The following is a 13,179-nucleotide window of genomic DNA, read 5'->3' as shown; positions in this document are numbered from 1 at the left end:
GATAATCATATGTGCAGGAAGTGCCTCCAGTTACTCAAACTCGAGCTCAGGGTTTCTGAAGGCTGAAGTCACTGCAGGGCACACGGACAGTTGAGAATTTTCTGGAGCGCATGTTTCAGGGTGGTACAGGGGAATAGTAAGTGGATGGCTATTCGGCAGGGTATGAAGAGGCAGGCGGAGGAGGAATCCTTCAGGAGTGAGGCACTCTCAAACCAGTTTTCAGCACCGAATACCAGTGAGGGTGATGACACCTTGGGGGAGTGTAGTCTAGAGCACATCCACGGCACTGTGAGGTAAACAACTGCACAGCAAAGTGTAGAAATGCAGTGTTCATAAGGGATTCGAGAGTCAGGGGGATGGATAGGCAATTCTGCAACCACCAACATGAGTACCGCATTGTGTGTTGCCTCCCTGGTGCCAGGGTAAAGGATACTGAGGGTGCAGAACATTTGGGGGAGGGAGGTTGGAAACAGCAGACATCATGGTCCATGTGGGTACCAATAACCTAGGAAGGAAAAGGGCTGAGGTCCTGCAGTCAGAGTTTCAGGAGCTAGGGAGGAAGTTAAAAACCAGAACCTCAAAAAGGTAGTAATCCCTGGATTACTCCCAGTGCCACACGCTAGTGAGTATAGGAATGGTAGGATAAAACAGGTTAATGGGTGGCTAGAGAAATGGTGCAGGAGGGGTTCAGATTCAGAGGGCATTGGGACCAGTTCTGGAGCAGAAGGGACCTGTTCAAGACGGACGGGTTGCACCTCAGCTGGGACCACTGTCCTTGCGGGAAGGTTAACTTGCATTGCGGGGGAGGATTTAAACTAATTTGGCGGGGGATGGGTACCAGGATAAAATATTAGAGAGGAGAAACAAGGTGTACAGAGCACTGGGAGAGGCAAATAGCACGAGAGTAAAGAATACTTCAGAAATAGGAGATCAGACAGGGGGGGTACAAATGCAAAGTCTAAGATAGGTTTGGAGTGCATTTACGTAAATACACGGCACTTGGTAAATAAGGTTTGTGAACTACAGGCACAAGTCACCGCATGGGGCTATGCTATAGTGGCAATAATAGAGACCTGGGTTAACGAAGGGGAGGATTGGGAACTTGATATTCCTGGCTATAAGGTATTCAGGAAAGATAGGGAAGGAAAAAAAGGAGGGGGTGACTGTATTGATCAAAAACTATTATAGCACTGAAGAGGGTAATGTAGTTGAGGGGGTAAAGACAGAATTCTATTTGGTTAGAATTATGAAGCAATAGAAGAGCTGTTACGCGACTGGGTGTATACTATAAGCCACCTAATAGTGGGAAGGAGATAGAGGAGCAAATTTGCAGGCAAATTCAGAAAGATGCAAGAACTGCACAGTAGTGATAATGGGGGACTTCAATTATTATCCTAATATATAGACTGGGATAGTAAAGTCAACATGAACTAGATCGAGTTCTTTGATGAAGTAACGGAGAGGGTTGATGAGGGTAGTGCAGTTGATGTGTATATGGACTTTCAAAACACATTTGACAAAATACCACATAATAGACTTGAGCAAAATTAAAAGCCCATGGGATTAAATGGACAGTAGCAGCATGGATGCAAAGCTGGCTAGGACAGGTAGCCGAGAGTAATGGTGAAGTATTGTTTTTCAGACTGGAGGAAAATACACAGTGATGCTCCCCTGAAATCGGTATTAGGACCACTGCTTGTTTTGAGCAAACATCAATGACCTGGACTTGGGTGTACATGGCATAATTTCCAAGTCTGCAGATGATTCAAAACTCGAAAATGTATTAAACAATGATGAGGATAGTAACAGAGTTCAGGAGGACATACAGACTGGTGAAATGGGTAGACACATGGCAGATTAAATTTAATGCTGAGAAGTGTGAAGTGATACATTTTGGTAGGAAGAATGAGGAGAGGCAATATAGAGTCATAGAAACTTATAGCACAGGAGGACATTTGGCCCATTGTCTGTGCTGGCTCTTTGAAAGAGCAGTTGTGCTTAGTCCCACAACCCCACTTTTTGTACGTAACCCTGCAAGTTCTTCATTCAGCTTCCTCGACCTTTTCAGTTAGGGCGTTTCAGATCCCGATAACTCGGTGAAAAAATTTCTCATCGCCCCTCTAGTTCTTTTGCCAATGATTTTGAATCAATGACGTCTAGTTATTGACCCACTCGCCAGAGGGAACAGTTTTTCCTCTAGCTGTTCTATCAAAACCTTTCATCGTCTTGAAAACCTCTATTAGCTTACCTTTTAACCTTATCTGTTCCAAGGAGAAGAGTCCTAATTTTTCCAACCTCTCCTCATAACTGAAGTCCTTCATCCCTGGTAATGTCCTGGTAAACCTCCTCTGTATACTTTCTAAGGCCTTCACATCTTTCCTGAAGTGTGGTGCCCAGAACTGTCCACAATACTCCAGCTGAGGCCTAACCAGTGATTTATAAAGTTCTAGCATGGTCTCTGCTTTTATATTCTATTCCTATATTTATAAACCCAAATAACCCATATGCTTTTTTAACTACCTTATCAATATGAACTAAATGGTACAATTTTGAAGGGGATGCAGGAACAAAGAGACACCCGGGGGTGCATGTACACAAATCTTTGAAGGCGGCATGGCAAGTTGAGATGGGTGTTAAAAAAGCATATGGAATCCTTGGCTTTATTAATAGAGGCATAGAGTACAAGAGCAAGGAAGTTATGCGAAGCCTTTATAAAACACTGGTTAGACCTCAGCTGCAGTATGGTGTTCAATTCTGGGCACCCCACTTAATGAAGAAAGTCAAGGCCTTGGAGAGGGTAAAAAAGAGATTTATCAGAACGGTACCGGGGATGTGGGATTTCAGTTATGTGGAGAGACTGGAGAAGCTGAGGTGGTTTTGATAGAGTAAATGAAGAGAAACAGTTGCCAGTGGCAGAAGGGTTTGTAACCAGAGGAGACAGATTTAAGGCAATTAGCAAAAGAACCATATGAACATACAAATTAGGAGGAGTAGGCCACTCGGCCCTTCGAGCCTGCTCCGCCATTCAATAAGATCATGGCTGATCCGATTACTCCACATTCCCGCCTACCCCCAATAACTTTTCACCCCCTTGCTTACCAAGAATCTATCAACCTCTGCCTTAAAAATATTCAAAGACTCTGCTTCTCCCTCTGAGGAAGACAGTTCTATAGACTCACGACCCTCTGAGAAAAAAATTCTCATGTCTATCTTAAATGGGCATCCCCTTATTTTAAACAGTGACCCCTAGTTCCAGATACTCCCACAAGAGGAAACATCCTCTCCACATCCACACTGTCCAGACCCCTCAGGGTTTTATATGTTTCTATCAAGTCACCTCTTACTCTTCTAAACTCCAGCAGATACAAGCCTAGCCTGTCCAACCTTTCCTAAGACAACCCGCCCATTCCAGGTACAGTATTAGTTTAGTAAACCTTCTCTCACCTGCTTCCAGCACATTTACATCCTTCCGTAAATAAGGAGACCAATACTGTACACAGTACTCCAGATGTGGTCTCACCAATGCCCTGTATAACTGAAGCATAACCTCCCTACTTTTGTATTCAATTCCCCTCGCAATAAACAACATTCTATTAGCTTTCCTAATTACTTGCTGTACCTGCATAGTAACCTTTTGCAATTCATGCACTAGGACACCCAGATCCCTCTGCACCTCAGAGCTCTGCAATCTCTCACCATTTAGATAATATGCTTTTTTATTCTTCCTGCCAAAATGGGCAACTTCACATTTTCCCACATTATACTCCATTTGCCAGATCTTTGCCCACTCACTTAACCTATCTATATCCCTTTGTAGCCTCCTTATGTCCTCTTCACAATTTACTTTCCTACCTATCTTTGTGTCATCAGAAAATTTAGCAACCATACCTTCGGTCCCTTCATCCAAGTCATTTATATAAATTGTAAAAACCAGAGGCGACATGAGGACACATTTTTTATACAGTGAGTTGTGACCTGGAATGCACTGCCTGATACTGTGATGGAAGCAGATTCAATAGCAACATTCAAAAGAGAATTGGATAAATACTTGACGGGAAATATTTACAGAGCTACAGGGAAAGAGCAGGGGAGTGGGATTAATTGGATAGCTCTTTCAAAGAGCCGGCACAGGCACGATGGGCTGAATGGCCTCCTTCTGTGCTGTATCATTCTACGATTCTATAACAGTGAGCAGCACTAGCATCACAGTTATTTTAACAGCAGATTCTCGTCCAATATCTTACTTCAAACTTTGAAGCCCCTCCTTAGTTACTTTGGCCACTGAAATGCCAAAACTGATTTTTACTTGACGATTTTAATTTGTCAACCAGGCAAAGAATTATCGCCATTATGTTATTCTATTTAATTGGCTTGCTGCTGAACTTAAATCTGGCAAAGACAAAGAAATAGTAAAAAATAAAAAGTATACACAGAAAAATAAACTTAAGTTCAAACATTTGAGCAATAAAGGAAAACTACAGCCATTACTTGAAGTGGAGATCTAATAGAATCAGAGCAACAGAAATTTCGCCTCATCATGCCTTTGCCGGCTCTTCCAATTATTTCCACTCCTCTCTTTCCCCATAGCCCTGCAAATTTTTCTTTTTCAAGTATTTATTAAATTCCTTTTCAAAAGTAACTATTGAATCTGCTTCCACCACCTTTTCAAGCAGAGCATTCCAGATTATAACAATTTGCTGCGTTAAAAAAAAAAAAAAAATAAAATCGCATCCTCTGGATTTTTTTGCCAATTATCTTGAATCTGTGTCCCCTGGTTATCGGTGGAATTAGTTTCTTCCGATCTACTCTATCAAAACAGCTCGGAATTTTGAACACCTAAGTTTCCCCTTCTCCTTCTCTGCTCTAAGGAGAACAAACCCAGCTTCTCTGGTCTCGCCACATAATTGAAGTCCCTCATCCCTGGTACCATTCCAGTAAATCGCCTCTGCATCCCCTGCAAGGACTTGACATCCTTCCCAAGGTGTGGTGCCCAGTATTAGACAACTCCAGCTGAAGCTTAACCAGTGTTTTATAAAGGTTTAGCATAGCTTCCTTGCTTTTGTACTCTATGTTTCTATTTATAAAGGCCAGGATCCCATATGCAATTTTAAACAGCCTGCTCAACTTGTCCTGCCACCTTCAAACATTTGTGTACATACACCCCCGGGTCTCTCTGTTCCTGCACCCCCTTTAAAATTGTACTAGTTAGTTTATATTGCCTCTTCTCATTCTTCTTTCCAAAATCCATCACTTCACACTTCTCTGCATTAAATTTTATCTGCCATGTATCTGCCTATTTCACCAGTCTATGCCCTCCTGAAATCTGCTACAATCCTCCTCACTGTTTACTACATTTCCAAGTTTTATGTCATCTGCAAATTTTGAAATTATGCCTACTATACCCAAGTCCATGTCATTATATAATTAATAGTTTAAAATTCCATCAATAAAACTTTTGCACATTACAATATCCATTTAATACTAATGCTAAATATAGCTCCGGATCTACTAAATCTGCAGCTGGTCTTCCCTCCTCTCAAAGGCAGATTCCTGCCCAACTGGCCATTCTCCATGAAAGAGCCTAGATGATGATCGGAATCATCGAAATTTAGGGCACAGGAGGAGAAAAGAAAGACTTATTTATATACAGTAAACTCTCATTTAAACGGCACCTAATTATCCAGAATTCTCTAATAACCAGCAAAATTCGGGAGTAGGTTCAGGAACCCAAAGGTAAGTTTTACTGTATATTTGTGGTCGTGTAACCGGGCCCCCAGCACCTGTGGCCGTGTAACCGGGCTCTCGTACCTTGGTAGGTATACTTCTCCATTATCCGGAATTTTTAGGTTACGGCACTTCAAGTGTATATCCAAGTACTGTACTTTTTAAATGTGATGTGGGTTTCTGACTCGACCACCCTTTCAGGCAGTGAGTTCCAGATCCCCAACACCCTCTGGGTGGAAAAAGTTTTCAACTCCCCTCTAATCCTTCTACCAATTACTTTAAATCTATGCCCCTAGTTATTGCCCTCTCTGCTAAGGGAAATAGGTCCTTCCTATCCACTCTATTGTGGCCCCTCAAACTTTATACACTTCAATTAAGATCTCCCCTCAGCCTCCTCTGTTGCAAAGAAAACAACCCCAGCCTATCCAATCTTTCCTCATAGCTAAAATTCTCCAGTCCTGGCAACATCCTTGTAAATCTCCTCTGTACCCTCTCTAGTGACATCACATCTTTCCTGCAATGTGGTGACCAGAACTGTATGCAGTACTTGAGCTGTGACCTAACTAATGTTTTATACTTCAAGCACAACTTCTCTGCTCTTATATTCTTTGCCTCAGCTAATAAAAGAAAGTATCCCTTATGTTTTCTTAACTACCTTATCTACTTGTTCTACTACCCTTTGACATGCCATTTAAATTGGGAAGGGGTGGGGGTGTCATTACATTCACACTTGATCCTGTCCTCAGGAGACATCTGCACATGCACTCCTTCCAACAAGGATCCCTAAATCAAGGGTGCCCAAGCCAACTGATGCACGAGGATAACTAATGAACACAAAACAAAACAAGAGATTGATCCTGGGGCTTCCCAAGTCCGTAGGGCTCACCTTCACAGAATCACAGAAACCCCACAGTGCAGATAGAGGCCATTTCGGCCCATCGAGCCTGCACCGACACATATCCCACCCGATCCCTGTAACCCCACATATTTAATCCCCCTAACACTAAGGGTCAATTTATCATAGCCAACCAACCTAACCCGCACATCTTTGGACTGTGGGAGGAAACCGGAGCACCCGGAGAAAACCCACACAAACACAGGGAGAATGTGCAAACTTCACACAGACAGTCACCCGAGGTCGGATTCGAACCCAGGTCTCTGGCGCTGTGAGGCAACAGTGCTAACCACTATGCCACCGTGCTGCCACAGCAACCACAGCATGTACCACTGACTGATCACAAAAGTGACTGTGTAGGTGTCATCGCCTCCCCCGCCAACAGTTTGCACTGCTGACTGCCAAGTGACATTGAAATCTATCAGCGTAACCCTCTATTCCATTTTCCCTCATATGCTTGTCTAGCCTCCCCTTAAATGCATCTATATTATTTGCTTCAACCACTCCTTATTGGATTTTTTGGTAACTCTCTTATATTGATAGCCTCTAGTTATGCTCTTCCCCACAAGTGGAAACACTCTCTGTATCCACTCTATCATAATTTAAAGACCTCTATTAGGTCACCCCTCAGCCATCGTTTTTCCAAGAGAAAAGAGACCCAGCCTGTTCATCCTTTCCTGATCTATAACCCTCGCATTTCTGGTATCAACCTTGTAAATCTTCTCTGCGCCCTCTCCAGTGCCTCTATATCCTTTTTATAATATGGCAACCAGAACTGCACACAGTACTCAAAGTGTGGTCTAACCAAGGTTCGATACAGGTTTAGCATAGCTTCCCTACTTTTCAATTCTATCCCTCTAGAAATAAACCCGAGTGCTTGGTTTGCTTTTTTTGTGGCCTTGCTAACTGTGTTGCAACTTTCAGTGATTTGTGTATTTGAACTCAGACCCCTTTGCTCCTCTACCCCACCTAGACTCGCACCCTCCAAGTGATAAGTGACCTCCCTATTCTTCCTACCAAAATGTAATGACTCACATTTATTGGTGTTGAACTTCATTTGCCAATTATATGCCCATTCTGCAAGTTTATTAATGTCCTCCTGGAACTTGTTGCAGTCCTCCTCAGTATTGACTATCCCCCTCAATTTGGTGTCATCCGCAAATTTAGAAATTGTGTTTTTGATTCCAAAGTCTAAATCGTTAATGTAAATTGTGAACAGCAGTGGTCCCAGCACTGATCCTTGTGGAACACCACTACCCACCTTCCGCCACTGTGAATAGCTACCCTTTACTCACTCTCTGCTTTCTGCCCTGAAGCCAACCAGCAACACATTCTGCTACTTGTCCCCTTACTCCGCATTCTCTGACCTTGTTCATCAGCTTATTATGCAGTACCTTATCGAAGGCCTTTTGAAAATCCAGATAAATTACATCTACTGTATTACCAGTCTATTCTCTCGGTTACCTCTTCAAAAAGTTTAATAAAGTTGGTCAATGTTTGTTACACCATATACTAAAATCCTGCAACTACTTGGTTATGCATAAATGAAAATTATTAGATAATGGCCCAGAAATTCGGGTCTCTACGGGGGAGTACGCACGGGGTACTCACCCGTAGGCCCAATGGAAGTGCCAGTTTCCTGCATGCACGGGAAACCGGCACTTCCGTTCCCCTGAACATAAGAACATAAGAAGCAGGAGCAGGAGTAGGCCAATTGGCCCCTCGAGCCTGCTCTGCCATTCAATAAGATCATGGCTGATCTGATCCTAACCGCCAATCTACTATTGGAGGGGTCAAGAGGTCAAACGCGTGCGCAGTAGAGGCTGTGCGTGCACATCGAACTTTGTTTTTTTTTTCCAGGTTTTCCCAGGAGAGTAAGCCTGCAGAAGTTAGAAATGTAAATTTTTACAAGGTAAGTGGTAAATTAATTAAAATTAAAACATTTTTTCCACAGGTTTATTATTTGTAAATACTTTAAAAGCAAGGTAAGTTTATTTTTAGCCCCGTTAGAAAATAAAATTATTTTTTTCAAAAGTTTAAATTGTTTAAAATAGTTATTTCATGTAATTTATACTTTATTTAAAAAATGTGATTTTAAAAATTTTTTGAAGATTTAGTGCTGCTTTGGGGCCGTAGTATTTATAAGTTTTGACAGCACTTCCTGTCAGACTTATGAATGGAGCATTCCCTGCTCCGATTGGCTCCCCATGGCCCACGTGATCCCAGGGGACGCATCGAACTAACTGCGCCCCTGGGACACGCAAGCGCTGCGCGCCGGCAGCTGGAGCAGGCCCCGGATCGGAATTCCACGGGGGCCCACAGCTCAACGGCTGGCGCGCAAGGTAAGTGCAGATCGGGGGCTTGCACCCGCGGGAAGCCCCCGACCCAAATTTCTGGGCCAATATTATTCAGTCATAAATTAACTTTACATGGCCCAAAGACAAACTATTTTGAAATGACGTGAATGGCAACACTGATACATTTAGTATCAGTATCAGTTTAAATACAGATTCAAGCAAATCCTAGTTGGTCAGCCCTAATACATTTTGAAAGAAGATTCAATTACTACTGCCTATAGTGACAAAAACAGGTTTTTCCAAGGCTGCTCTGCTTCAGACCATAGCAGAATACAACACATTACTGTGCATTTACAATACAACAGAAAATGGTGTGAAACAGCTTCGCTTCACAGCAACGCTAAAGCATTGGAGTATAAATTCTCAGAATTCACACTCCACTTCGCTTCCAAGTCAGGTCAGGTCCTAAATCTAGACTTGCACCACAATTCAGTATTCGTGCAAATGAAAATTACTTGGCATCTTTGCAATTTAAGATCCTAAGAACATAAGAAATAGGAGCAGGAGTAGGCCATTCGGCCCTTTGAGCCTGCTCCACCATTCAATGAGATCATGGCTGATCTTCTGCCTCAACTCCATTCACCGGCCCTATCGCCATGTCCCTTGATGCCCTTACTAATCAGAAATCTATCGACTTCTGTTTTGAATATACCCAATGACTGAGCCTCCACAGCCCTCTGGGGTAGAGAATTCCAAAGATTCACCACCCTGTGTGAAGAAATTTCTCCTCATCTCAGTCCTGAATGGCCTATTCTTTATCCTGAGGCTGTGGCCACTGGTTCTAGTCTCCCCAGCCAAGGGACACATTCTCCCAGTATCCACCCTATCAAGCCCTGTAATAATTTTGTATGCTTCAATGAGATCCCCTCTCATTCTTCTGAATTCAAGAGAATACAGGCCTAGTTTACTCAATTTCTTCTCATACGACAGTCCCGCCATCCCAGGAATCAATCTCGTGAACCTTCGTTGCACTCCCTCTACAGCAAGTATATCCTTCCTTAGGTAAGACCAAAATTGTACGCAGTACTCCAGGTGTGGTCTCACCAAGGCCCTATATAATTGGAGTAAGACTTCTTCACTCCTGTACTCAAATCCTCTTGTAATGAAGGCCAGCATACCATTTGCCTTCCTAATGGCTTACTGCACCTGCACATTCACTTTCAGTGACTCATGTACAAGGACACCCAGGTCCCTTTGAGCATCTGCATTCCCCAATCTTTCACCATTTAAGAAATACTCTGCCTTTGTTTTTTCTACCAAAGTGGATAACTTCACATTTATCCACATTATATTCCATCTGCCATGCTCTCGCCCACTCACTGAGCCTGTCGAGATCCCCTTGAAACCTCTTCACAACTGACACTGCCACCTACCTTTGTATCATTAGCAAATTTGGAAATGTTACATTTAGTCCCCTCATCCAAATCATTGATATAGATTGTGAATTGCTGGGGCCCAAGCACCGATCCTTGCGGTACCCCACTAGTCACAGCCTGCCATCCTGAAAAGGACCCGTTTATCCCTACTCTTTGTTTTCCGTCTCTTAACCAATTTTCAATCCATGCTAGTATATTACCTTGGATTCCATGTGCCCTAATTTTGTTCACCAACCTCTTGTGTGGACCTTATCGAAGGCCTTCTGAAAATCCAAATACACCACATCTACCGGTTCCCCTTTGTCTACTCCACTAGTTACATCCTCGAAGAACTCCAATAGGTTTGTCAAACAGGATTTCCCTTTCATAAATCCATGTCGACTCTGCCCTATTAGTTTTTAAGTGCCCAGTTATTGCATCCTTTATAATAGATTCCAGCATTTTCCCAACTACTGATGAGGCTAACAGGTCTGTAGTTCCTCGTTTTCTCTCTCCCTCCTTTCTCAAATAGCGGGGTTACATTTGCTATCCTCCAATCTGCAGGAACCGTTCCAGAATCTATAGAATTTTGGAAGATGACAACCAATGTGTCCACTATCCCAATGGCTACCTCTTTCAAAACCCTAGGATGGAGGTCATCTGGTCCTTGAGATTTATCGACTTTTAGTCCCATTAATTTTGCTAGTAGTTTTTTTTTTACTAATAATAATTTCTTTAAGTTCCTCATTCTCGCCACACCCTTGGTTTTCTCGTATTTCTGGGAGGTTTTTTTGTGTCTTCCGCCATGAAGACAGAAACAAAGTATTTATTTAATTTCTCTGCCATTTTCTCATTCCCCGTTATAAATTCTCCCGTCTGACTGTAAAGGACCTACATTTACCTTCGCCAGTCTTTTCCTTTTCACATACCTATAGAAGCTTTTACAATCCATTTTTATATTTTTTGCTAGTTTGTGCTCATATTCCATTTTCCCTTTATCAATTTCTTGGTCCCCCTTTGCTGATTTCTAAAAAGATCCCAATCCTCAGGCTGACTGCTTTTTCTGGCAACTTTATAAGCTTCCTCCTTTGACTTAATACTAGCTTTAATTTATTTTGTTAGCCATGGTTGGATCACTTTTCCTTTTGGGTTTTTATGCCCTAGAGGAATATATGTTTGTTGCAAATTATGCATTATTTCCTAACAAAAAAAATGTTCTCCTTTTGGAGAAAAGACCACATTTAAAATACCTAAATACCCCAGTTTTCACAATCCATCCAGCTCAAAAATCAAATAACACACTGAAAATTTGTAGCACTAGTGGCTGCATCTATTCATGCATTTCTGAAATGTTTAAACATTAGAGCTGATTTTTATACAGTGAGTTATGATGTTCTGGGAATCTCTGCCTGAAAGGGTGCTAGAAAGAGATTCAATAACTTAAAAGGGAATTGGATAAAATACTTGGAGAAACATTTGCAGGGCTGAGGAAAGGGCTGGGAAGTGGGCCTAATTGGATAGCTCTTTCAAAAACCCTTGCAGGCATGATGGGCGAATAGCGGCCTTCTGTTCTGTATCATTCTATGATTCTAACACTTCAGCTGGATCGTAACACCATGCAGGGTAGATTAATGAACAAGTACTAAGTTTTCTCCCACAGTACAGAGCGAGATCTGTCAGCTTTAACCTCTTGCGTGGCTTTTGATCTAGGTATGTATGTAAATAAAATATATATATATTTAATTTTTATTTTATTTATTTATTTTTATAAAAGGAACAATTCAGAATAAATATTTTCATGAAATCAATCCCTTAATATTCTAGGGTTTTTAATTGGTAAAAATCAAAATCAACACGCTAAAATAATTAATTTCCACATACTTTTTCTTTCATCTTGTAATCTAATGGCAGGTTTAACACAAAGGCCAGTCATTTTCAGCACTGGCCTTTGCATCACAGTGACAAGCTTTAGATTGCAACAGATTGTTGTACACGCAGCACTGCCAAATTTGCACAGCTTGACAAAGCAGCTAATATACTATGTGTATGGTTAGGGTCTTTGCACAGCAAGAGTGTTCATGCATCAGAAACAAAACAGCAATTTCAAAATGACCAGCGACAAAATTAAAGGTGTCCCAAAGTGCTTCAGAGAAGGAGTTACTTTTTGAATGCAAGATTTATGTTGGCGAATGTGGCAGCTATTCGGTAGCAAGATACCACAAAACAAAAATAACTTTTTTGGTGGTATTGTATGAGGGAGGAGTGTTGGTCAGGACACTTATAAAATTGCCTCCTGTTTGAATAGCGTAATGGGATCTTTAACATCGTGAACAGAAGACAGAACAACAGTTTAGTACACCAACCCAACGACAGCACTTCCACAATGCAGAACCCCCTCAGTACTGCACTGGACTGCTAGCCTTGGTTATGTGCTCAGCTCCTGATCTGGAGCATGATTACACAATTTCCTGTCCCACAGCGAGAGTAATACTAAATAAGTCAAACTGACACTTCTTCAGTGGAACAGTACCATTAATCCCAGGTCAGGTACTATGTGTAGCTCCATCTGCATTACCATGTCTATGTGTCTAACCTACAATGTACTGTAGATACATCAGTTTCTTCTCACTTCCCCCCACCCCAGTACAGTAACAGACATTGAATTTAGAACATGAGCTCAATTAGACAGCAATGTAAAACCGCATATTAACTGCACCATATGACTACAGGTTTGCTATTGCCCCCCCACCCCTGCAAGATTAGAAGAATAATAAAAGGAGGGTACTAGAACTGTAATCTTACCACCCTACCAGAAGGATTGTTGTATTTTGGTAACTTCGCAGATCTA

At 42.0% G+C, this 13,179-nt stretch overlaps 1 protein-coding gene across 1 annotated transcript in view; it reads right to left on the bottom strand.

The window, feature by feature from the left end:
• wdr44 (WD repeat domain 44) overlaps window positions 1-13,179 on the bottom strand; it is a 153,638-nt gene that overhangs the window by 50,605 nt on the left and 89,854 nt on the right. The window lies entirely within an intron of this gene.

The sequence above is a fragment of the Somniosus microcephalus genome, chromosome 1 (genome assembly GCF_052327205.1).
Source record: "Somniosus microcephalus isolate GS21.2 chromosome 1, FLI_Smic_1.0, whole genome shotgun sequence".
NCBI classification, from domain to species: Eukaryota; Metazoa; Chordata; class Chondrichthyes; order Squaliformes; family Somniosidae; genus Somniosus; species Somniosus microcephalus.
This window is presented reverse-complemented; position numbering and strand designations above follow the sequence as displayed.